Raw genomic sequence first — 23,519 nt, 5'->3', positions numbered from 1 at the left:
TAAAAACCCATTTCTCACTTCTGCTGAAGGACGTGAATATTAAGAGTAAAACCTTCCAACGTCAAACAAACAAACAAAAACCTCCGGACTACAGGAACGCTCGCAAAGATATGCCATTTAGAAACCTCTCCTGTGATTAGGACACCTTCTTCAGCTCCCAGAGAAAGTGCTTTTTCCCCTCTTGCTTCTGAAGCCATTGCACTAAAAAAGCAAACGCATCTGTCTCCTTCCACCTGCTGCTCTGAGAAAAAAGGCATAGGGGCGAGCGGGGAATAGCCAGTGTTTCTCCAGACAGTGGAGAAAAATGGAAAAACATTCTATAAAGGAACACAAGTTCTCCTTGAGGCACCAACCTGCATCAGAGTGATATGCTCAGTGCTGTTCATTAGTTCTGTTCGTGACACTGGACACACAGTATGGAATTGTACTAATTTAAATCCTTCCATTAAATACTATTAGTAGACAGATAAAACTGTAACGAACTTCCATAAAGTCTTGTCTTAATCAGACTGTGCTCATTTTACCTCATTTCCTCTGACAAACTGTTCAGCTGGCTGGCTGTGAAGGACTCCGTGATGACTTCTCGATTGACTGAAGGCATAGCTCCAGGCATCTGCAATTAAAACGCACAAGTCAGCAGACAAAAAAATACTATTTGTAGTAGTACTGAGGACTAGTCTTGTCAGAATGTCTCCATTAAATGGTAAGCAAGACCTCTGTGAGTTGTATGCATTATCTACACTTCAAAGATAACCCCAACTCACCCCCCAAAATCTACTTTATGAAACTTAGGAATTTTTATCTCAGCTGAGCTTAAGTTGACAAGTTCTAATGTAAGCTCAGGTCTGCAAATTCTAAGGGGATAATACCACAAAGTCTTATGATCACATGTGTGCTGTGTTTTCTCAGTATTTCACCTGAATTAGGAACACAATAAACACTCCCGAATACATCGTAGGTGAGAAATTCTCAATGGAGCAAATCTATGTTTCAAGCGATCCATTTGTTTTAGAAAAGAACATCTCAGAAGGTTTAACAGGTTCAACTCGGCAAGTGGAATCATCAAGTTTCAGTCCGTTTTCTTTAGATTCATTAACTAACCTAATAGCACCATTTAGTGAATCTGTTTTTGGCAGCTCATGCTGGGATCTTCCTTTGTCAGCATTCTGACAGGAAGAATTGGAATGCTGCAATGTATGGACTACCTTTCCAACCAAAATTCCATTAGAGGACATTGCATTGCATTTCAAAGTCCTTTGAAATAAGCCCTTTGACTCCTCCTCAGATTTTCCTGAAGATTCTGCACCATAAGGGACTGTGTTATCAGAGCTGAGTTTAGGATTTTCATTCACTGTTGGCTCCACAAAAATTTCATCAGAAACTTTTTTGTTTGTTTGCATTTGCTTCATTTGCATTACCAAATTTGTAATTGTGGATGAAGGAACAGCCTGGTAGAGATCTTCATCCTCCACAGCACTGCTAAGACAGTCAGGCTGTGACACAGTCTGACGAGCAGGCAATTTATTGTGAATACTGATGGTGATCTTCTGTTTTCTTGACGTATCAGTCATTGAAGGCCTGGTAATTGCCTGGTTTTGAACACAGGCCATTGGTGGTGCTGAAGATGGCCTTTTTAGGGTGACACCAGTGGTCTTTGCGTCCTCTTTTATGGATCCATTTCCATTTAAACGGCTTGAATTCTGTATTTAAAAAGAAGAAATTGCAAGATGGATTAACGCAAACACTGCATGTAACATTTTGAAACACAAAACTCTCCTACTGAGTGTTTCTACAAATGGTCTTAACACCTAAAAAGAAAAACACACTGCCCGTTAAGGATAAATGCAAGTCCAATAAGCGTATTCAATTCCTGCTTTTGGTTTACTGCAGATTGGTATCAAATTAACATCATCTTTGAAAACCAGCCAAGCAACTTAACATTACCTGCTGCTATTCCCAAATATATTTATTTTCCCCTTTAAACATACCCTGAAAAGCCTGAAGTAATCGTTCTGGTGCTCAGGAATAAGACATTTAGTTTTCCCTGTCTTAGCTAAAGTGACGAGGATAGGAAAAACAAGTCCTCTTTTAAATGATTTGAGGATTAGTACACTCTGCTTAAATAGTCAAAGAGCGTAGCTCTCTGTGCTTTAGAAAGCTGTTTTGGAGGTATAAAGTAATGGAGTCGCATGGCTGCACAATTTAGCAGTAACCACTGTTTGAATGACTCTGGCTGTAGCATGAGGGCTGTGAAGAAAGCTGCAGCGTTGGAAGGAAAACAAAACTAAGATGCCGAAAACCAACCAAAAAACCCCACACCAAACCCCAAACCCACTAGCAGTTTGGTGCCGTTATCTGCCCTCCCGCTTCCCTGAATTACCTTAATCATATGAGGAAGAAGTCGTGGTCCCAGAAATCCAGCCTGCTTACTATTAGCCCCCTGCTGACCAGGAGGGAATGAACAGGGATAAGATGGTGCTGGCAAGTAAAACGCACGTTCTCCAAGTGTCAAATCATAGCGCCTTCAGAAAAGAGCAGTGATCGTAGTTTAGTTTTTCTTTCAGCCTACTCTTGGATTAAATCCCATCCTATCATTTTAGAGGAACAGCTCATACGATATGGAAGCCTTCTCTACAGAAGGCTTCGCCAAGACTACAAACTGAAAAGTAGAGAACAGTCTTCCTACTAAGACTATCACTTGCACAGCAATAATTCATTCTTACACCACAGATGACCTTCATTTCTCTCCTTCTCTAAATTAGCCAGCTACAGATAACACATAGATAGCAATTTACATGAGTGCTGCAGTTTAAGGCCAAGCAACAAAAGATAATAAACGACACAGAGAATTTCAGGTTAGACAGAACTGAATTAGACAAATAATAATCTTCTCCCGGGATAGCAAGAAAAACACTTGCAAAACAGAAAAATATCAATAACAGGAAAGTAAATCTCTTCTGAACACATTTTAAGATTTGTTATTACCTGATATAAAAAAGTATGTAAGCTTGCTGACCAAGAACTCTTTTAATGTCAGTATGCACTACTTTAGCATCATTCATCTGATACCAAAGTCCATTACCAGCCTGCAAATAAAGACAACGATTTCTTTAGGTGAATTGCACGTTTTCCAATTGAAATCACGGATAGGAACAAAATACACACATGTCAAATAAAAATATAATGAAATCTTTTTCCCTAGAAACAGTAGCTGCTAGTCATGCTTTAATTGGTTTGCCAGCACAACCTTTACCCTGTTAGAAATGCTGTTGACTTCTACCTTTACATAGCATATATAGTGTCCTGAGTGACAGCTGACACCGTGATGTACCAGCACCGCGTATAAGGCATAGAGCAGTGGTTCTCCCATTGACTGCGACATGTAGGCTCTCAGGTCCAAATACTCCGGATATTTCACCTCCTAAAGAGACATCAAGAAGATAGAAAAATTATCCCACAGTACTTCGTGGACTAGCCAGAGAAAAACACTTCCAAAAAACACAGACTAGAATTGATTTCTAGAATATATTTCTCGAATATATTTCTTGATTCACTACAAATAAGTCTTCCCATAAACAACGGTTAAGACTAGAAGTTGCAGAGAACTGTTTCCTGATGAATCAGCCTTCTCAGAGGAAAGCATATGCTTCTTGTCAAGCGGGAACTTTATTGATATTAAGAGAAAGAATAAGCCATAGTCGTTAGTCTACAATTATTGTCTGAAAATATTAACAACTTTCAGCTTTGGGGGATGTCCCATTACACAATGATATAGTTGCATTACAGTGGTAAATATACCTTGTTGATCTTTCCACCTGTGAAATCTGCAAATCTTTTCAGTGATATTGTGAGAACCTTGGAAGAACGGTGTATGGTAAATCTCTTGGACGCAGGAACCATCTTTTTACACCTTAAAAACAAGCACAGATAAGTGTTTGAAGGCATCTTCTTTTTTCGCCCCCAAAACAAACTCCTTTTAATGTCTCACGCATGCCTATGCTATTTGAATGATATTTACTTGCATAATAGGTTGGTCTTTTTTCTTTTCATAAACCCATGCACTGCGTGTCAGGTTTGTTAATACAGAGAAGAAGGTAAATTTTCCCAACAACTCAGAGCATAGCGGGAACAGGAATCTCTCACAAAAGGGTATGACCAGGTTGGATGGCAAGGTACCATTTCTTGGTCTACAAAAGTGGCTATTTGAACTCCAATCCTGGATACATTCTTTCAGCTTTCAAGGGAAATACAAATACTGAAAGCGGAACGAGAGAGCCTTGGTCCCCAGGGCTAGAAATTGCAAATAATCTCCAACATAGGTCGACTATCAACATCAAAAATACAACAGAAGCACATGGTCATTCTACAGGAGGGAGACATTTAACAGTAGGAAGTCTTCATGTACTGAGCTTGTCTGGAAAGACACTGAAACCATCTGCCATCCTTTGAAACAAAATAGTTCAGTTTGACACATTGCCCGCTCCAAGGTAGGACCTACGGTGTAAGCAGTGAAAATTAGCCACTAGCCCAGAGAACAACGGAAACTGGGCAGTTTACATCAAGAAAAGTACTGTCGAGAGCTAATAAATAGAAAGAACAAAAGTAGCTCTTTTTGAATTCTGATGGCAAAATACAAGCCAGAGAATTGCAAACCCATAGGGAATGCCTATGAACAAGACTTCCCCCCTCCAAGGAAACAAAAATCCAAGTCTTTTATAAACTTCCACAAAACTTGTAAGTAGATCCAAAGTTTAGAGGTAGTCCAACAGAGTCATGCAACATAGAAAACTGACATCTAGGATTAAGACCTAATTCGTCAAAATCTTACTCGCTACATTTATAGCAATTCTCTCCATCCAGCTCTTCAGGTTTCACAAAGAGTTCCAGAGCTCTGCTAACAGACGAAACCGCCTAGAGCAGCGAGAAAGAAGAGCGTAAAGTCACCGTAATTCAAAATTCCAGAGACATACTAGTAGTTTATAAGAGAATCTTACTAACATACTCAAGCGATCTACTAGGAGCACTGTGAAGAAGGAGGCAGAAAGAGCATGCTCAGCATTGACCTCACCTGGAAGGCATTTGACTTTGGAACAAATACTTTCCCAGTTGCCTAGACAGCATCTACAGTGTGCTTTGTCATCAATACTGGGGACAAATTCATCAGTCTAACAATTAGATGTATATTGAGGTAGAACAACAAAGAAGTAGGACAGCATTATAATTTTTGCAGAAAGAGAATTCTTTCCCCTTAAACCCAATGCAAATGTGGAGACTATTTACATGGGTTCCACGGAAGGACAAAGTCCAATCCACTTCCTTAGCACCACCAAGCTCTTACGTTTTAACATTATATGTGGTTTGGTTTTTTAAGTTAAACAAGTTTAATTTAGAAAGTTATGCATGTACTTAAACATCATGAATTATATTTGGAAAACATCTTACCTTTATATCCAAAGGGATATCAAGAAATGCCTCATACGTATCCGAAACTGCTTTGCAATTCAAGCACTTCACTGGAAGCAAAATATAAATGCTTAACATTATGTGAAGGAGACTAACTGTCCAAATTCAAGTTGTTGACAGATACTACTTTAGACAAACTACAGACTGCTTTACTACCGACAAAAGACACAGATCAGTTCTAAGGACAGGAATATTTTTTCAAGTACCTCTTGATCTTAGAAATCCTCCAAATATTTGATGAATGATGGTGGTAGCTTGAGAAGATCTGTCCAATCTGGAAATAAATTATAATCAGACCTCAGAAGATTTAAGGCACAGAGTTAACTCTTCAAAGAGTTTGATGAAAACCAAGGATGATGTAGACTTTCGTTGCTGATAGTAAATAAGGCACTAAAAGGTGCTAGAGATCATTTCTGAGAGTAAATAAAGGACTAGAAGGTGCTAGAGAATGTATGAAAGTGAACTTGTTTATGCTTACTCGGTGCTTCCGTTCAAGCACGCTTCCTGCATAGCATCAACAGTATAGCGCAAGAACTCGTGTGCGTCTTCTTGACTGCCAAAACGGAAATGTTGTCCTATTCCTAAATAAGAAGATGATAGTATTGACCTCATTTAAAAATGAAATCATTCTTGTATTTCTAAAATCTCTCTTCATTGGAGTGTTAAAACCACTTAGACACATCAAATAATTATTTGAAGATTACAAGCTATTGAAAAGAAACACATCTGAAGCCACTTACGACTGAGATTACTGATAACATGCGTAGGCTCGATGGCATCAACAGTGCAACGCAGGGCCTGGTTAATGTGAGTCTCCATCGTGCACATCATGCAAAAATCTTGTTCACGACCTGAAGAGTGAAAGAACAAAGCATCCCAGTCCAGCGAAATATCCATACCTACAAACATCTAAGTACAATTTAAACTATAGATACAATATCCACTCTCCTTGCTACATTCTATTCTCCCAAGATGCCAATGTCCCAACAGTCTTGTAACATTTCATTTCACACAACTTGACAGAAGAAAAATATCCACTAAGCCTGTATTCAAATGCATTTTGTGAAGAGAAATCTAAAAGACTACTGCAAAGTCGCAGTTGTAAAGGCTGACAGGAATGTGAACTCCACAGGCTGCAAAATGTATTACTCTCTAAAATTACTACTAAATGCATTACTGTCCAATGCACTTCATTATTCCCATGAAGCAATAAATGATCCTTTAATAAACAAACAAACAAACAAACAAACAAACAAATAACTACATAAATAAACCATGGTGCATTAATTGCACTCCATATGCTATTCGGAGCCCACTGCTAATACAGTGCTCAAAGCCAGCTGCTACAGGTAAAATCAGGCAAATAAGCTTATCTCACAGAATCACTGCTGTTCTTTCACCTTCAGAGCTATCCAACAGATTCAAAATACTGTTAGAAAGTACTCACATGACTGGCTGTGCTCAAGAGAAAGCATGTAATTGGCAAGTGGGGGTGTGTAGGTCAAACACTGCAGAGTAGCATTAAGAAAACATGTGTTGCCAAGATTGTACAGGCCAACTCCAACACTTTGTGTTTCTCGCCAATCCATACAAATCTTCTCAGGTGGAAAAAGAATGCTCTGTGGCGGAGCAATTCCATCATTAACGACTGCAAGAAAGTTAAATTTAAAAAGAGATCTTGTTTGTTTGTTTCGAAGAAAGGTATTTAAAAAAATACTATTCTGCAGGAGCACCTAGAGGAGCTAGCTACAATCCAAACCAGAAAAACTTATTGCAGATAGCTTTAATACCACCAAATTCAAATTGGCTGGTCAACACAATGTTTTGGGGAAAAAAAAAAACAAAAACAAAAAACAAACAACTTTAGTCAACCATTTTAATTCTTCTAAGGCAAGGCTAACTGCCATTCTGTTTGTAGCACCTAATGCCAAGTTCCTCTCCATCTATAATCTTTAACCTGATTAACTCAACTACTGTTTTTTTCCTTATTATAACTTAAACCACAAACTTAGACTTGAAATTATACGGTAAAAACGTAAAAACTAGGAACTAGGAATGACGGTACCCCTACAGATACCAGATTTTTTCCTGAGCAATGTTATCCTTCAAAAAACCTGTGAAAAATGGAAGCTGTGAAGAGCAACAATCAAACACTTTTCTCTGCAAAACAGAAAAGACATGGAGGAATCTGTGCATTACAAAAAGCTCCCCATATTTCTCTGTTGACTGTAAATATATCAAAATTAATTTCTGTAACATCAGTCACTTCAGTTGCCTTAGGGGATTCGCTTTTCAAGTCTTTGTTCACAGTAGTCCCCTTCTCTATCAGTGCAACAAGTAAGAACTGCATTTTCTACTTTTGCTTTGAAGAAAATGGAGGCAGGATAAAACACACACTTACTTAGATCTCTTGGGGCAAAAGCCTTAGAATTTTCAGATGATCTACAGTAAATAGCACCTCCACGTCCTTGGGCCACAGAGACTTGGCTTGAATCTTCTGCAGGCACTATCCGGCCCCAGTTGGCGGTGCGTGACATCAGTATTTTAGGACTTGGTTTCTTGGATTTGCCAGACCGCCTTGAAGAGGGCTTTTTAGGCTTTGAAGATTTGGGCTTCTTAGCTACGGTCATTGTTCACATCTGCAACAGAGACAGAAGTTCTGGCTGACGTAAGAATATCAAGAAGCATTCCAAGAAGAAAAGAGTAACAGAAGTCCTGTCACTTAATCTCAAAGAAACAGCCTTAAGAACTAAATCGCTGGTATGAATGATTTAAAAAGAATCCCCAAACTAAACACACAAAGTGAAAATTTCCATCTAAACTCTATCAGTATTACTTTTCGCTTCTGCAGAACTAGTGGCTGATGCCATTTCTTTCCCTTCCGTAGGATTTTAATCCATTACAACTCTGGAGTCTTTTTAATATAAAAATGTAGAAGACATTCTCTGAGGGGAATCAGTTATTTATTGATTTCCGGAGTTGCGCAATTATCTGTTAATTAGTACCTATGATCTAATAGATAATTGTTGCAATTATCTATTGCTGGCATTAGTAACGGAACACTATTACTTCACTGCCTGTGTTTTTCTGTTTCGTCTGCACAAAGGTACCCAGAACTCACTGCTACTTTTCTTCTGTCTTTCCAGGGCTCGCCCTCTACCTCACTGTCTACTGCACCAGTCATGAGGGGTTTGTTGTGATTCTATAATGAGCCTAGCTTTTAAATACACCTTTCATGGGCGTCACTTGGTGACGGCAAGTTAATTTGTGAGGGCTCCTCAGTCTACATCATGCGGTCGCTTTTTCCAGGTGAAAAAGCGGAGCTGTAAGTGGCAGTACACTAAAGCCCTGGCATGCTGAGATCCAAGAGGAGAGATGTTTGGCCCTCCTTTTCACTCCTGGGAACCATATACCTCAAAACCCACAGAGGATGGGCTATATCTCAGAGAAATCTTGGGAAAGGAGAGCACGAAGAGCATGTTTGCAAATTTATTTCTCCCTGGGCTTCTTCTGCTTCTCCAAGAAAGACGAGTTTGAATATAACTTTGGCAGCAGTACTTCTGGTGTTTTACTCCTACCACATTTAAAACTCCTATGAAAAACTGAAAAGTTAGACTAAAAAGCAGCTCTTTCCGTTCTACTTTGTAAAGTTGCATGCTTTCCTCATGCAAAACAACAGGGGAATGTAAGCTAGAAACGGAAATGCTGAATGTAAAACAAAACAAAACAAACCTCAGCCCTCCAGGACAAAAGCCAATAACTGCTACAAAGTCCTTTTTAAAATGCTGATTAGGTTTCAAGGTGATACCGCTTTAAATAAGCGTAGTTGTGTGTCCATAGGCAGAAGCTGAATAATGACAGGATGAACTTCTATAGTTCATGTTTTGTTACTGTCTTACTGTAGCACACAGGGACTTGTTACCTTTAGGGAAACCACTAACCTCATGGAGGGTTTAAAACATAAGCTAGTTTGTTATACCAAAATGACGGAGAGAACAAAGCATAAAGTGCTTTCAGATTTCTAGCACGCCTTGATTGCTATCCATTAAACTTCAGACACGTTAAACAAAACACAGTAAATAAGAAAACTCCTAGTCCCACAGCTGGCAAATTGTGTGCAGAGGTTGTAATTAGAACTTTTTTGCCTTGACGTTTTACATTTAAAATTGATTTTAAATCCATTCTATACACACTTTCCATTCCTGAAAAAACAATACGCAAACCTGACAAATGCATTTACATGAGAAATGAAGTCGTCCTTGTCCGATTGGAAGACTAAGGTGACAGCTCCTGGGCTCAGGGATAAGCTCCGATCTTCACCAGTGACAGCTCCTTTTGTAGGATTGAAAGGGAAAATGTTTCAGCAACACTTTGGAAACATACTTAAGGGACAAGAAACAAAATCAAGACTGCAGTGAGAAGGAGAACAGAAAAACAATACTGGGGGGAAAGGAAAGGAAAGGAAAGGAAAGGAAAGGAAAGGAAAGGAAAGGAAAGGAAAGGAAAGGAAAGGAAAGGAAAGGAAAGGAAAGGAAAGGAAAGGAAAGGAAAGGAAAGGAAAGGAAAGGAAAGGAAAAAAGAAAAAAAGGGAAGGGAAGGGAAGGGAAGGGAAGGGAAGGGAAGGGAAGGGAAGGGAAGGGAAGGGAAGGGAAGGGAAGGGAAGGGAAGGGAAGGGAAGGGAAGGGAAGGGAAGGGAAGGGAAGGGAAGGGAAGGGAAGGGAAGGGAAGGGAAGACCTTGATCTTTATACTGACCAATGAGATAAGCCTTACACATTTTTAAGTTTATTTTTGACAACTGATTGAGGTGTTACCAGCTATTAAGTACGATTCAAGAGCAAATATTAATACTAGAAAGAAGAAATCCGATCCACCACCACTGTTTCAAAATACATCCATTTCTCATTTGGAGATGACGTCTCTCTGGCAAGATAGTAGAAAAACTGTAAATACCGATAGAGCTTCCTCTCCCGATGTTCCATATACATACCGATGCTGTTCCTACACCTACGCTCTGAGCATAAATTTATGTTGACATGAGTGACAAGAGAGGGTGTTACTCCTCTCTTTGTTTGCCTTGAGAGACACACCTCTTGTCCATTGAAAAGTAAATTCAAGATTCCAGATCAGTTAAGACAGTTGCTATCCCCCCATTCAGAGTTCTGCAGCAGCACTCTTCAGATGTGTTTAGCAGTCTCTTTAGAAAATGTTATCACTTAGGACCTGCTTCTCAGTAGGTCCACGTTTGGCCTCCGCTTAGCAGAGAGTCAATCCCAGCTTAAGCTTTCGTACAAGAGCCCCTTCACGAAACGGAGTTGAACCCTGACATAACTGAGTTGAACCTTTAACCTTGAAGCTTCCTTAAAGAAGAAAGCAGCACCCAGGCCAGGAAATAGAAATTAATCGTCACTTTACCCTGAAACGCAGTGGGCTATTCTGTGCTGGCAGGATTGCTGCCGGGCTGGCCGACGAGGCGGCGGGCAGCTCCCCGGGGCCACAGGGCCTGGCACAGGGAGCCGCCGGGGGTCTCCAAGGTCCGGGAACAGCGGCAACAGCGGCAACAGCAGGGACAGAGGGGACAGCAGCGACAGCAGCAGCCACCTCAGCCGGGGCCGTCTCCACAACCGCCACAACGGCCTCGGAACGCCGCCGAACTCGGAGCTCCAGCGTGACGCCTTGTGAACCTGGCCGCGCTGCTCATGGCTAAAACCAGAGCGTTTCCTCCGGCGTGTGTTTACTGTCGGTGCCGGATCGGCCCTCACCCCGAGCTCTCCCTGCCGGGAGGGCTTTGGGCTTGGGGTTTCCCTCCCGCCGCCGCCGCGGGCAGGCCCCGCGCGCAAGGGGTCCGCGCTGGGGAGCAGCATCTCACCCGCGGCGAGAGACCGAGGGCACGACATGAAAAAGCCCCGACACGAAAAAGCCACGACATGCGGCCGAGGCGGCGGGGAGACGGCTCTGAGGGAGCTGCCACTTCGCCCCGCCGTCCTCCCCTCCCGGGCCGCCCCGCCGAGCCCCGTGCGCCTCAGGTGCTGCGCTGAGGGGGTGGCTGGCTACTGAGACAGCTGCCCAGGGCACTGCTCATGGCACCGAGCCTGACGGAGGTCAACAAGTGTTGAACAATGCTCTCAGACATCGGGTCTCACTTTGGGGTGGTCCTGTGTGGAGCCACGAGTTGGACTTGGTGATTATTGGGAGTCCTTTCCACCTTGGGATGTTCTCTGATTCTAGGTCAGCAATCCAGTAGCTGATGAGAAGTGTGGAGTCATTCAAAGGGAAGAGAGAGCACAACACTTCTCGTTTGCAGAAGCGGCTATTTGGTAACCAAACCGACGATTCCTTTGCTTCTAGAGCAACTAACAGCAGGGATCCGCTTTACAATGGAGGGAAAAGAGTCGTTGGCATGTCATGTGAAGTAAGCTTCAAATCCCAGAGGATGATTTTGTTGGAACTTTATTCAGCTGAAAACACAGAAGCCTTGCTTCTGCTTGTGTTAGTTACAGCTCCAGTTTACTTTGGTTGGGAGGGAAGGCATTCCAGGCTAATGTGCTGTACCTGTTCCTTCAGCTCATTGTCCATAAACGGAGGAGCAAACGAAATCAGTTTAATCTCCATTAAATGCAGCAGACAAAGCGGAGTAGTGGGCGATCTAGCACTTAATTTTTCCTGTAAGCAGGAAACCCAGAACTCAACAACACTTTTCAAATCTTGTCCTGCAGTAAATGACCAGCTGAGTGAAGCTTGCATTTAGAGGATGTGCTCCTACAGTAGATGGAAATAGCTTTTCCTCTTCACAAGTGCAACTGAGTGGTGGACTGGCAGCTACGTGGTTAACTAGTTGTGCCAAAGGGGTTGTGTTGAATGCACAGAAAAATATGCAGGTCCCAACAGTAAAGGGTTGTCTGTAGGCATGACACTGAGTACAGATGTTGTCTGCAGGTTCGTGCAGAGTGCACCGCGCCAATAAGCACCCAGAGTCGGAATGCACACGAAGGTCTTTTAATTATATAATTACTTATAGAACTCTGCAGAGTCAGGTACTTGGCCATCTTTCGCAAAGCAAGCACACCTCTGACTCGAATCGCCGTCATTTATACACAGGAAACTTGTGAAAACTCTCTCTTTGGCTCCTTTGGATTGGTTATTACAGCTCACCTAACTTATCTCCACTGAGCTTGTGCATTACAGAGGAATACCGGGGGGGAGGGGGAACAGGAGAGGGGGGACACACACCGAATCCCACATTAGCATAGATTAGCATTTTGACAGGTGTGATTTTTAATGTGCTAATGACCCTTAATGAGAAAAAGGTTACTATAGGTCAGTCTGGAGCTGGTGTTCTCCTTCCTGTTTTTTCCCTTTTAGCCCTTCTCTTCCTTGCTTCTGCTAGCTCAAGGCTACCTGTCTCTCTCCTTCTTCATTTTCTCAGCTAAAAGACTGCACAAGCTACAGGCCTCCCTATTTGCTTCAACATTTCCTTGTTTGTTTGTTTGTTTTTTTTTTTTCCCAGCTTTGGGATGACACAGGTGTGGTTTGATATTTGCCAGTATAGCTAAAACTCACGCCAGTCTGCTCACGCACAATAAGTAGTAAGATTTAAGGACTGGTTTCATCGGCTTCTTCCATACTAACATCCTTCTTATGTTTAAGATATGCTGTAGTTAAATCAACACGAAGTTACTACTTGTGGAGTAATCGCCTTAAGCGACTAGGCATCATAAGCACACCTCCATCCCAAAAGCTACCCGCCTCCAAGGTGCAACCACCCCTCACTGAGCACGCCCTCGGAATTTCTCAGAGCCTGTACCTTTAAACGCAAGTGAGATCATTTCTACCAAGCACAACCAAGATACGCATGACTAGAGTCACTCAAGCTCCACCTTAAAGATAGAAAATAATATCAATTGCTTTAAGAGAAAGGGGATGTTAGGGAAGATACTATCAGGAAGGATTCCTTCTGACATCACTCGACAGGCTGAGCCTCTCACTCCCCCACCCCCACTCCATTGGGACGCCGTGGGGTAAGATCTGAACGCTTGCTTATACCAGGCGTCTCTGTGGAATCTTAGAAATCTCTAGAGTTTTGATGCTTTTTAATGTCTTAATACCTAGGCTGTGTACCTGTGCATTTCATGCATGCTAGCTTGCTTTTGCAGACAGTGAATTTATCACTGACAATCCAAAGAACCTGTGTACCTGTCGCCGTAAGAAATTGCACTTAATTGCATTCTTCCTAGCTGTGAGAGTTCTCCTTGAATGCGACTAGAGCGAGGCCGTACTGCGTTGTTGGTGAATCCGTGACCGTGATAGTTCAGCACCCTGAATCCGACGGGACCCGTGACGGTCAATCGGCTACACCCCTTAACGCGACACTACTAGAGGAAGAAGATGACAGGGCTTGCATGCACTGCATTAGGCTTTGCATGTGAAAACACCCCCAAATAATTTCACGTGCATTTAACGTTTTTAAAGGGAAAAAAACAGGAAGGTGTAGTCTCTCTGTAAGCTACAGCCCTACATAGTTAAGGCATCAGCATTCATTCCTTTGCTTGATAGCAAAGTATGAACATACAGAAGAGTTAAATATTTTCTTTGCATTCTTAAAGGCGATTTTTCAGACTTGGGCTTCAGTTGTTGGAGTTGAAGAGATCAGTAGACATCCTTACTTTTACGTTAAGACCAAAATCTTTATCTAAGATTGTGTTATCGAACGCAACTAAACTCCCACCCCCACATGGTTTTTTTGTAACTTCGCAATGATCTTGCTGCAGTCCCACTCTGATGGTCTTTCAGTAACATGCAAACTGCCGTGGCAGATTCTGTTACAGTGCTTTTCTATTGACAGTGTGCATAACACTCAAGGTAAAGCCCCTCATTTTGCAGTGGGGACATAAAGTGTTTCTTTGGACCCTGCTGCTTCTGTTAGTACTCATTTTTTCACAAACTTGTTGAACCTGAGCCGTGCCTACCGAGCCAACGAATGCTTTGATGACACAGTATTTTGTCAAAGCAGTTTTGCTTCTTGGAGCTACAGAAGCAGCTCTGGCTACGTGATAGGGAATTGTGCTGCATTGGCAAAACCAGACTTAGCTCCAGACTTACAACACTTGCTAACTCAATCTATTTCAAATCTCATTTTAACTTTAAAGGACAATCAGTTTTGTGGCTCCTGTCTTACTAATTTGCCTTGTTTTGCATGGAAGGGCAGCCTGTGAATGTTTTGCTTTATTGCATGCTTCAAAAAAAGGCTGAGGAAGAGCCTGGAGGAACCTTTTCTATTCTATGGACTTTCCCCCGAGAGTGTGGAATTGCAGGCTACTTGGATGAATGCTCCAATGTGAGTAAGGGAGCAGACCTCAGCCAAAGGAGGTGGAATCCTTGCTTAATAGTAAGTATCACTGTGGGGACATCTTTGCTTAACGGGAGCCATTTAAACTCTTCATAGAAACAAAATAAGCTGGACATCTTATGCTTGGAAAGCAGTATGGTTACACAGCTGCTAACATAATGACTTGAGTCTTCTGCTCTGCAACTTCAGGTTTTGTTTTCAAGAAGTGCATATATCAGTTTAAGCTTTGGACAAGGAGATTTGCAATGCAAATAGCGATAAACCAGAATCAGCGGTGCTGACGAGTGTAATGGTGAAATGCAGCAAATCAAGTATTCCTGGAGAAATGTGAGATTACAAAACTAGTAAGCCATGAAGCACTTTTGTTGTTGTTGTTGTTTTTTAAATCAATTCTTATATGCTGAAATAGCACCTTCAAGAAAATCTGTTTATCTAGCCAGGTAACGGTGTCTCCCTGTAAACAGGAAGGAAATGCCAGGAGCAGCCATACCTCTTTGCTGTCAAACTAAAGAGCAAGTCGAGGCCAACATCATGCCATAGTGCAAAGGCTTGCTAAGAAAGATCATTCTAAGAGGTCTGCAAGAAAAGATGACTTACTTTGTCATAAGTTTGTCAAATAGAATGGACGAGTTAGTAGTCGAGTACCGACTGTGTCCGACTCTACAGCTGCGGCGCAGCTCCAAGTCCCTGTTTTCTCCGTGGACTCGTCTCACAGTTTTTGCACCAGCTCTACTCCTCAATGTTCTGGTGACTGAAACGCAGAAAGAAAGGATTTTGAAACAGTGAAGATGGGATTCTCCTTATTTCACCGTTGCTCTTGTAAAATGGAAACAGACAAACAAAAAAGGCACCCTGAAGTGGATTGAGTTTTCTTTACATTTCAGATCAGAAGTTGTTGTCACAACCACTGCATTCCACTTCTTTATCGCTCTGAACGTTTAAACTGTCTACTTAAAACTGGGACCTGTAGGGAAATTTTTAAAGAGACTGAAAGCTAGCCAGACAAAAACAAACGTGCAACTTTTGTTCCACGCAGGAGGGAAATCTACTCCAGTTATTTCTGTCTTGGAAAAGTGAGAACAATCAACACCTTTCTCTAAGGTGTTTTCACTCCATTCATGTCAAACTGTATCTAACAGTGCTCAAAACAAACACTATGACATTGCAAGCCTCTTCCTAAGAGGTGTATGTTTGATTACTCTGTTTATGCATGCAGCACTTCCATTTCCTGCATTAGGATCTAACAGCTCAAGGAGGGAAGAATCGTTTCAAGAGAAACACCCAAACACCACATAACTCAAACTCGTGCTTTTTAGAAAAAAGCCTGCCCATTGTTTATCATACAGCACCCTTTGGCACAGGTTGGTTGCTTGCACTGTCATTAAAAGAGCCAAGAGGACAAGGGGAAGGGAAGAGCTACACCACTGTGCTGCTAGGATCACAGCTAAGGTTTACTTTTGTGGTTGCCAACTATAAAACTAAGTTTGAAGTTATCAAGTATCGATTTACTTTGCACAATTAGAACAGTTTGCTTTGTGCCTACCAAGCTGCAATTCACACTGCTCCCTCCCCAAGGAATTCATAAAATCTCCTATTTGCACCTACCTCTCTTCACAGAAAAGTCACTGAGGAGTGAATTCAGCTGACTACAGAAGGCTTTGGGGCCAAATGAAAGCCATGGAGTGACCAAGTGCCATCCTCTTCAGTAACCAGCGCAAATAGGTATCCCGGGGACTTACAGCCACTTACCTGTGTTATATTCTTTTTTTCGTTCCAATTTTGGCTTTCTCAACTGCCTACATTAAGAAAGAGGACAGGGCAGAGAAGGGAGAAAAGACTTGTTGTATTAGACCCATCAAGGATGGGAAATTTCACCATGTTTACAAGCCAGTGCTCCATGGTATACAAAGAGAAGCCTGTAGGCCTCACGCAGGATCCACATCCCAAGTCTGTTGCGTGCCATATACACGCGGTTCTGTATGTACCCACATTTCCTAGCTTGCTCATGTTGAATTCTCAAAATTATGAGCAATAGCACCCAAGTGGAAAAGATACATGTCCTGGTTTCAGTTAGGACAGCGTTAGTTCTCCTCCTAGTAGCGGGTAGGTTGCTATGTTTTGGCTGAGGATGTGTGAAAGGATGTTTAGAAGATTGCTGATACCACCCCGATGTTTCAATTGCTGCAGAGCAGTACTTACAACAAGCCAAGGACCTTTCGGTGTCTCACTGTCCTACTGGCGATCAGAATCGGCGCACAGCAACAGCTGCGAGGGGACAGACTCAGGATGGCCGACCCCAACTGGCCAAAGAATTCTATGCCTTATGGCAACACGCTGCACCATGGATAGGGCGGGGCAGCCGGGCTGCTAGGGGTTACGCTGGGCACTGGTCAGCGGGTAGTGAGCAACTGCATTGTACATCACTTGTTTTGTACACATTACTAGTAGCAGTACTATCATCATCATCATTATTATTTTCCTGTCTTAATAAACTGCCTTTATCTCAACTCGCGGGCTTCACTGTCCCGTTTCTCTCCCCCATCCCAGAGAGGGAGGTGGGAGGGTTGCAGAAGGGCTGTGTGGTGTTTAGCTGCCGGCCGGGTTAAACCACAACAACACCTCAAAGGGGTTGGGGAAAAAAACATGTTTTTTTTAGAAAAGCAGAAGACTTTCACTGAGAAGAGGGATTCTAGTTTTAAGGTACTGGTACGCCATCAGCATGCTCATAGGCCTCTGCTGATTTTAGCCGGAGGTTTATCAGGCCACAACTCACTGCACATGCTTTCTCTCTTGCTTTTCAATCTACAAATCTAACAGAGATTGAACATATAGAAATACAGTACCTTGAAAAGCATCTTCTCTTGACATTTCCCCTCAGTATCGCCATACTTTCTTCAAAGCTGGAGACTGAACACCGCAGGATGCTTTTGCTCATTGATCTTAAACGGTGTCCGTTGAAACATTCAATACTGGGAGAAGAATAATCCTAGGGAAAGAAGGAAACAAGAATATATTTATGTGAACCACGTAGATTCAGATAAAGAAATTCTGCCTCACGCAAGTTTAATTGACCCTCCTGACTTGGTAGTGGGGCAACTAATGGCAGGCAGACATTTCCCCACTTCCCTTTCCCCACCGTTTTCTTGTGGATAACTTAAGCTTAATATCCTTGGAAAAAAGATATTGCAGCAAAACCTTTCACATAAACTTAGTGTTTCGTGAAAAACAACAACAACAAAACATTAAATTCAATTGGAATTTTTTTCAATAAATTCAATTGGAATTTAAATTCAAAACTTTAAATTCAGTTGAATTTAAATTAAAAAAAATAAACTAATTAATTTAAATTAAAAAAAAATTTAATTCAATTGACTGTTCAGAGGAACAGTCAAGCTTGACATTATACATCCTAGAATTAAAATCTAGTTTGAGTTTTTCTCCCATCTCCAGGCCTTGCTAAAGATGCTTATTAGGAGCTCTGTCAAAAAAAGTGAAAGGCTTGTTATATCAAAGCTTCGAACCCTTCTTACTGCCCTTGACCTTCTTCACATTGCTGCTCCTACAAGGGTGAGCACGATCATTTTTAGTACGGGAGGGAAGCTGTGATATCCTTGAGTGGGGGGTCGTTCTGTTTACAAAATGAAGTTCCAGTAAGAGTACATCAAATGAACCAACTTTCTTTGAACTTTAATTCATCGCTATATTGAATGAATGACCTCTGGATTTCTCTCTCCCATTTGGAAGTCAATTTGAAAACAAAATACCTCTGCCATAAAGAGCCAGGCATCAGAGACACCTGTTGCGCCTCAAGAACAGAGAAGGTATGAACGACAAGAGCAGCTGAATAAAATGCAACTTGCCATTAGAAATGGGTGTACTGGCATCTACAGGTGCCGCTGGCATCTCCTCATCTGGTTTCTCGTTTTCAGTAGCAGGGTTCTGCTGTGGTGACTTGGAGTTGTCGCATGGAGCACACGCTGCAGAGGTGCGACCTTGCAAGAAAGAATAGATACCAAAGATCTTCGTCGTGCATTTTCAGTTACAAATGCAGAGACAAGTCTTCAAATCCTTAGCGTTAAAGCACGTACCTCTTTTCTCACGAGATTCTTTAATTTGTTCACAAAGTCGTCTAAACTCCGTATCCAGTTCGTTCCTCACCATTGAATATGCAGTGTCTTGCAAAACATAGGCGCTGTGACTATCTGAAATTTTACACACTTTAACTGAATGTTGTCTACCAACCAATGAAACTGTTTTGATCACAGAAAAAAATTGCTTTCTTCATAGGTTGGTTCAAAAAGGTTCTCTCAGTGAATATTTTCAGCATAACAACATCGAAGTTAATTAAAACAAAAGCACTAGTTCCTTGGGAACACTTATATCACAATTCCATGCCCAAGTAGCAAAATGATAACATATTTACAATTTGGTAAGAGATGTTCTCTGTGGACGTCCAAAATCATCTAATCCATCCGTAGTCTATTGTCTGCACACAGCATTTATCCATCTATATGTTTGACAGATTTTTTAAACTAGGCCTAAAAGCACATCCTCACCTGTAGATCTTTGATCCGGGTAGTACTCTAAGGCATTGTTACAGATTAGATCGATGTCCTTCAGCTAGTCTCCAGCAGCGAGGTACTGGCGCGAGTCAATTTGAGTCAGAACTGTTGAAAGATCCATCGGCTCTTTAATCCTTGTGGCATAGTCAGGTACCTGCAGATCAAATACAAGCATTCAGAGGTTTTCTTAACCTTGCACACTGTCTACCAAAATTATTCTGAAGACTTTAAATAAACGACTTCCTAAAAACCCTGAACATTTGCGATGCATCAGAAGACGCTGAAATTAACCAGTTTGCCTCTCAAAAATGGAAGGGCTTTTTCATTTTTTCATTAGAGCGGCCACGAGAGGACAACAAGAAGTAGGGAGGTCAGAAGCACGTGCATGGTAGAGAAGAAACACTGAGGGTGGGAGATTCATTTCACTTTGCTTCAGAAAATCACAACAGTGAAAGCTGAGCAAGCCATCCAGCATTCTCTTTGTTGTTGACATTGAGGAAAAGGTGCATGAATTGCACCTGTGAAGTACCTATTGCAGGCATCTACTTTAGAATGAGATAACTGGGCCCTGAGGTGCTCATTTCTTCCCTCAGACCAGAAGAGGAGCCTAATGACTAGTTCAGATGAGGACATATGTATCTGTCTAGATTTTTCACAGCTCAAGAACCTAGGAGAAAAGGGGAAGAAAAGGTGCTCAGTCACTCTTCCCCCAGTGACTGAGACCAAATCATCAGAATGACAACAGCGTGGTCCTGTTTTGGGCACCTTCCCTTAATGTAAACTCTCAGAAGTCAATGAAGTTCTGCACCTACTTTTACTACAGTTTATTTAGGAATACAACTAGAATTCGATTCCAAAGTTACTTTAGCAGAAATTGGAACTCAGCTTTCCAGCTTGGAAAGCTTTGGCCTATATGAAGAAAGAAACTGATTTACTTATTTTTTTTTAATCAAAGTGTTTCAATTCTCTACTAAATTGCATTATTAGCAGTTTACCCAACATAGCATGGAATGGCAGACTGTCAGAAGACATCTCTTCAGTAAAAACATCCTCTTGTCATTTCAAGCACTGCATATTCTTGACTGAACCACTTTGTAGCCACCAGAATTATTGTATTAATTTATTATTTGCATGTGTGAGAAGGGGGTGAAAGTCACTTGCTTGACTCAGAAAAAACCTTAAGCAGATGCTTTCACGGTATTCTTTTTCTCTAAGCAAATTTTAAGTGATTTGTTAGGGTGCCTGAGTAATAACAGCATGCATTTAAGAAAGCACAGTATTTTGATGCTGAAAGCATTCATAAATTACAAGACACTGAAGAAATAGTAAGGAAAGTATTGACAAATACCTCTTCTGGGAGATCTGAGTGACGTACATCAGACGGAGCAAGCAGCAAAACTGGCAAAAATGCTGGAATGTTACGTAGTAGAGTTAGAAAAGTAAGTTTCAAGGCAGGTCCAGCGTTGTCCCACCATAAATGGATATCTGGGATATAAATTGTGCTCGGTGCTGTCTTCTGAGCATTTCGGATCAGCTAGTGAAAAGGAAAGCTTGCGTAAGAAAACTAAAACACGTACAAGAACCTCTTAATACATAGCTACATAGCCATCTGACTGCCCCATGAAATGAAACTACGTGAACAGAGTGGCAAGCATCCTTTCACATAAGGAATTTCTCTGTGCACCCTTTCAGATTATCAGTATTCGGAGAACTCTAGTCAGAAGATGGGAAGGATATATTCAGGCAGTGGCTAGACACCGTAGCTATATGGCCACAGCCACAATCATCGCATAACAAAGAAAGGAAATGTCCCTCTTAAGGGACACATCAGTATTCAGTCGTGTAACATGTCTGTCCTTACTTGTATGGCTCTCAAACGTTTCCACTAAAGATAAAAATATTTTAAGGTAGTGATGCCATACAAGAAAATGGATTTCCTGCCTAAAAGTAAAAACACCAAATCTGTTCATTTTTTCTAGTTAAAACCACATCACCGTGCAAATGAAGTGTTTTCTGAATGTTAATGCTTTTATTGCACATACTGCAACAGCACAAGTTGTGTATGTCCGTGCGAAAACAAAATAAACAGAAGCCCCAAACCTTGGTTGCCTTACTAATATAATTTAGAAGAAGCCTACAAAAAGTAGCCGACATGCAGTCTGATACAGAGCCATCTACCGGGAGCACACAGTCTTAGGAGGCAATGAGAACTACTTTCTGGATCCCAGTGACATGAGCAGCATTTCTTTCCACGAAGACATGTTTATTAGCAACACCGCCCAGCTTCCTGAGCTGCTAGCAACAGCCTCACTGTAAAACTGGGTATGGAAAATGTGGACATGTACAACATCCAGATTGTTTGTGGTGCTGTCTAAAAGAAAAGGGGATTTTCAGACAGAAGCAAACATCCCAGCACATTAAAACAAGGCCACCTCCATTACCAATGAATTTTGCTCACCTTACTTGCAACTCGATTGATCCTTTACATACAGTCAGTGAATCCGATGAGAAGAAAAAGAAAAAAAGGTACCTGTCCGCAGATTTCTTCTGGCGGTGCAACGTTTGTAAGCAGAACAGAAAGGTCCAGGGTGTGAACGGGAAACTTCTCCAAAGCGTGCAACACCGCGGGTGCCACGTAAGAAACCTGGCCGTACCCTTCTTTTCCTACTATTAGCAGACGGGGCTGGCATGATGTTGGTTCGCAGAAAGCACTCCTAGAACAAGAGTTAAGAAAACAAGCTTATAAATGAGGTGCTGAATAGACACACAGATGTTCCAAGTAATTTTCCTATAGACTTTCTTTTCCCTCCCCAAATAATCCAAATGGCAGCGGTACATTAAATACATGTAAGATTTCCAGTTAAGTTATTCACTCATTCCAATTGTTTCACCTTCTTCCCTTTGTTTCATCTTCTTCCCTTGTGTTTCCTATTCTTTACTAAACCAAGACAGCAAATTAATATCCCTGCAATCTTGCTTTACTACTAGGAAATAAATTGGTGAGGAGCATTTGTTTCCCCACTACAATCAGGCTGTACCTCTGCTGGCTTAAATCAAAGATGCTAGAGACTTAGCCTTGCTCTAGAGGACAGAAAATCTTCTGGACAGCACAGCAATAGAAACTGAGAAAAATAACTGATCCAGCTGTGACAACATGATCTAACTTTCCAACTGTGGGCTTGCATGTCTTCCATACTAAAATATCACAAGATTAACACAACTTGGTGGCTTAACAAATAAAGACACCATTCAATTTTTTCTCAAGGTGTTTTAACAAGCCATTTCTCAGTTTTCTTGCTGCTACATAATTCACTACTGGTTTAACAATCCTGGAAAACAGAAGGGCAAAAGGTGGCAACACAAACCCATAAAGTTGGGGTATTTTTAGCTAAAAGGACAGACAGCACATTTATGTGGTCTTGAGTCTTTCAAAGAATGCCATGGATTAAGTCAACGTGTTCTGGTAGTCTACAGATCACTTTGGCTTACGAAGAGAAGCAACTTCGTTACAACTTTAGTCCCTCCACCCTTTCTTCTTGTGAATACCAAGCACCTCTTCAACACACAAACTTGATGTTGCCCCTTCGTCTACCACCCCTCGCACTTTTAACAGCTGGAACTGTTTACAAAGACTCAGCAGACCTGAGAATTTAAACATAACAGGGATCTATCTTTCTTTACCTGCTGAAACAGAGGCATTTTTTCTCTGGTCCGTCAGGCATTCCATCTTTTAATTCATCTCCAGAAACCAAGCATGCATCGTCATCACTGTCAAACATATCATCTTGTAAAATAGGATTGAAATGCTCTGAAAGGCAAAAGAGGTTTGTTAACTTTCCTGAATAGCCTTTGTCTCTTTCTCTTCCATTAATACAGCTTCTAAATCAGTGCCAAAACCCTTTCTTCATTTGAGAGCACACACTGAAATCTACTTCCTAGAGTTCAGCCCACCACAGATCTAAGGAGATGGCACAAGGCCCTACAAAGCTCTACTAAGTCCCACTGATGTGTACGTGTAAGGTACGCTACTCTTGGTGATTTTTTTCTCCCCCTTAGAATAAAGGAGATTACGAACAATTTCTGCAGTTGCTAAATAGATAAAAAACAAACAAACAAACAAACAAGACCATTTCTTTCTGGAGGAGGTTCC

This window comes from Aythya marila (genome assembly GCF_965140915.1).
Source record: "Aythya marila genome assembly, contig: HAP1_HAP1_SCAFFOLD_161, whole genome shotgun sequence".
Taxonomy (NCBI): Eukaryota; Metazoa; Chordata; class Aves; order Anseriformes; family Anatidae; genus Aythya; species Aythya marila.
This window is presented reverse-complemented; position numbering follows the sequence as displayed.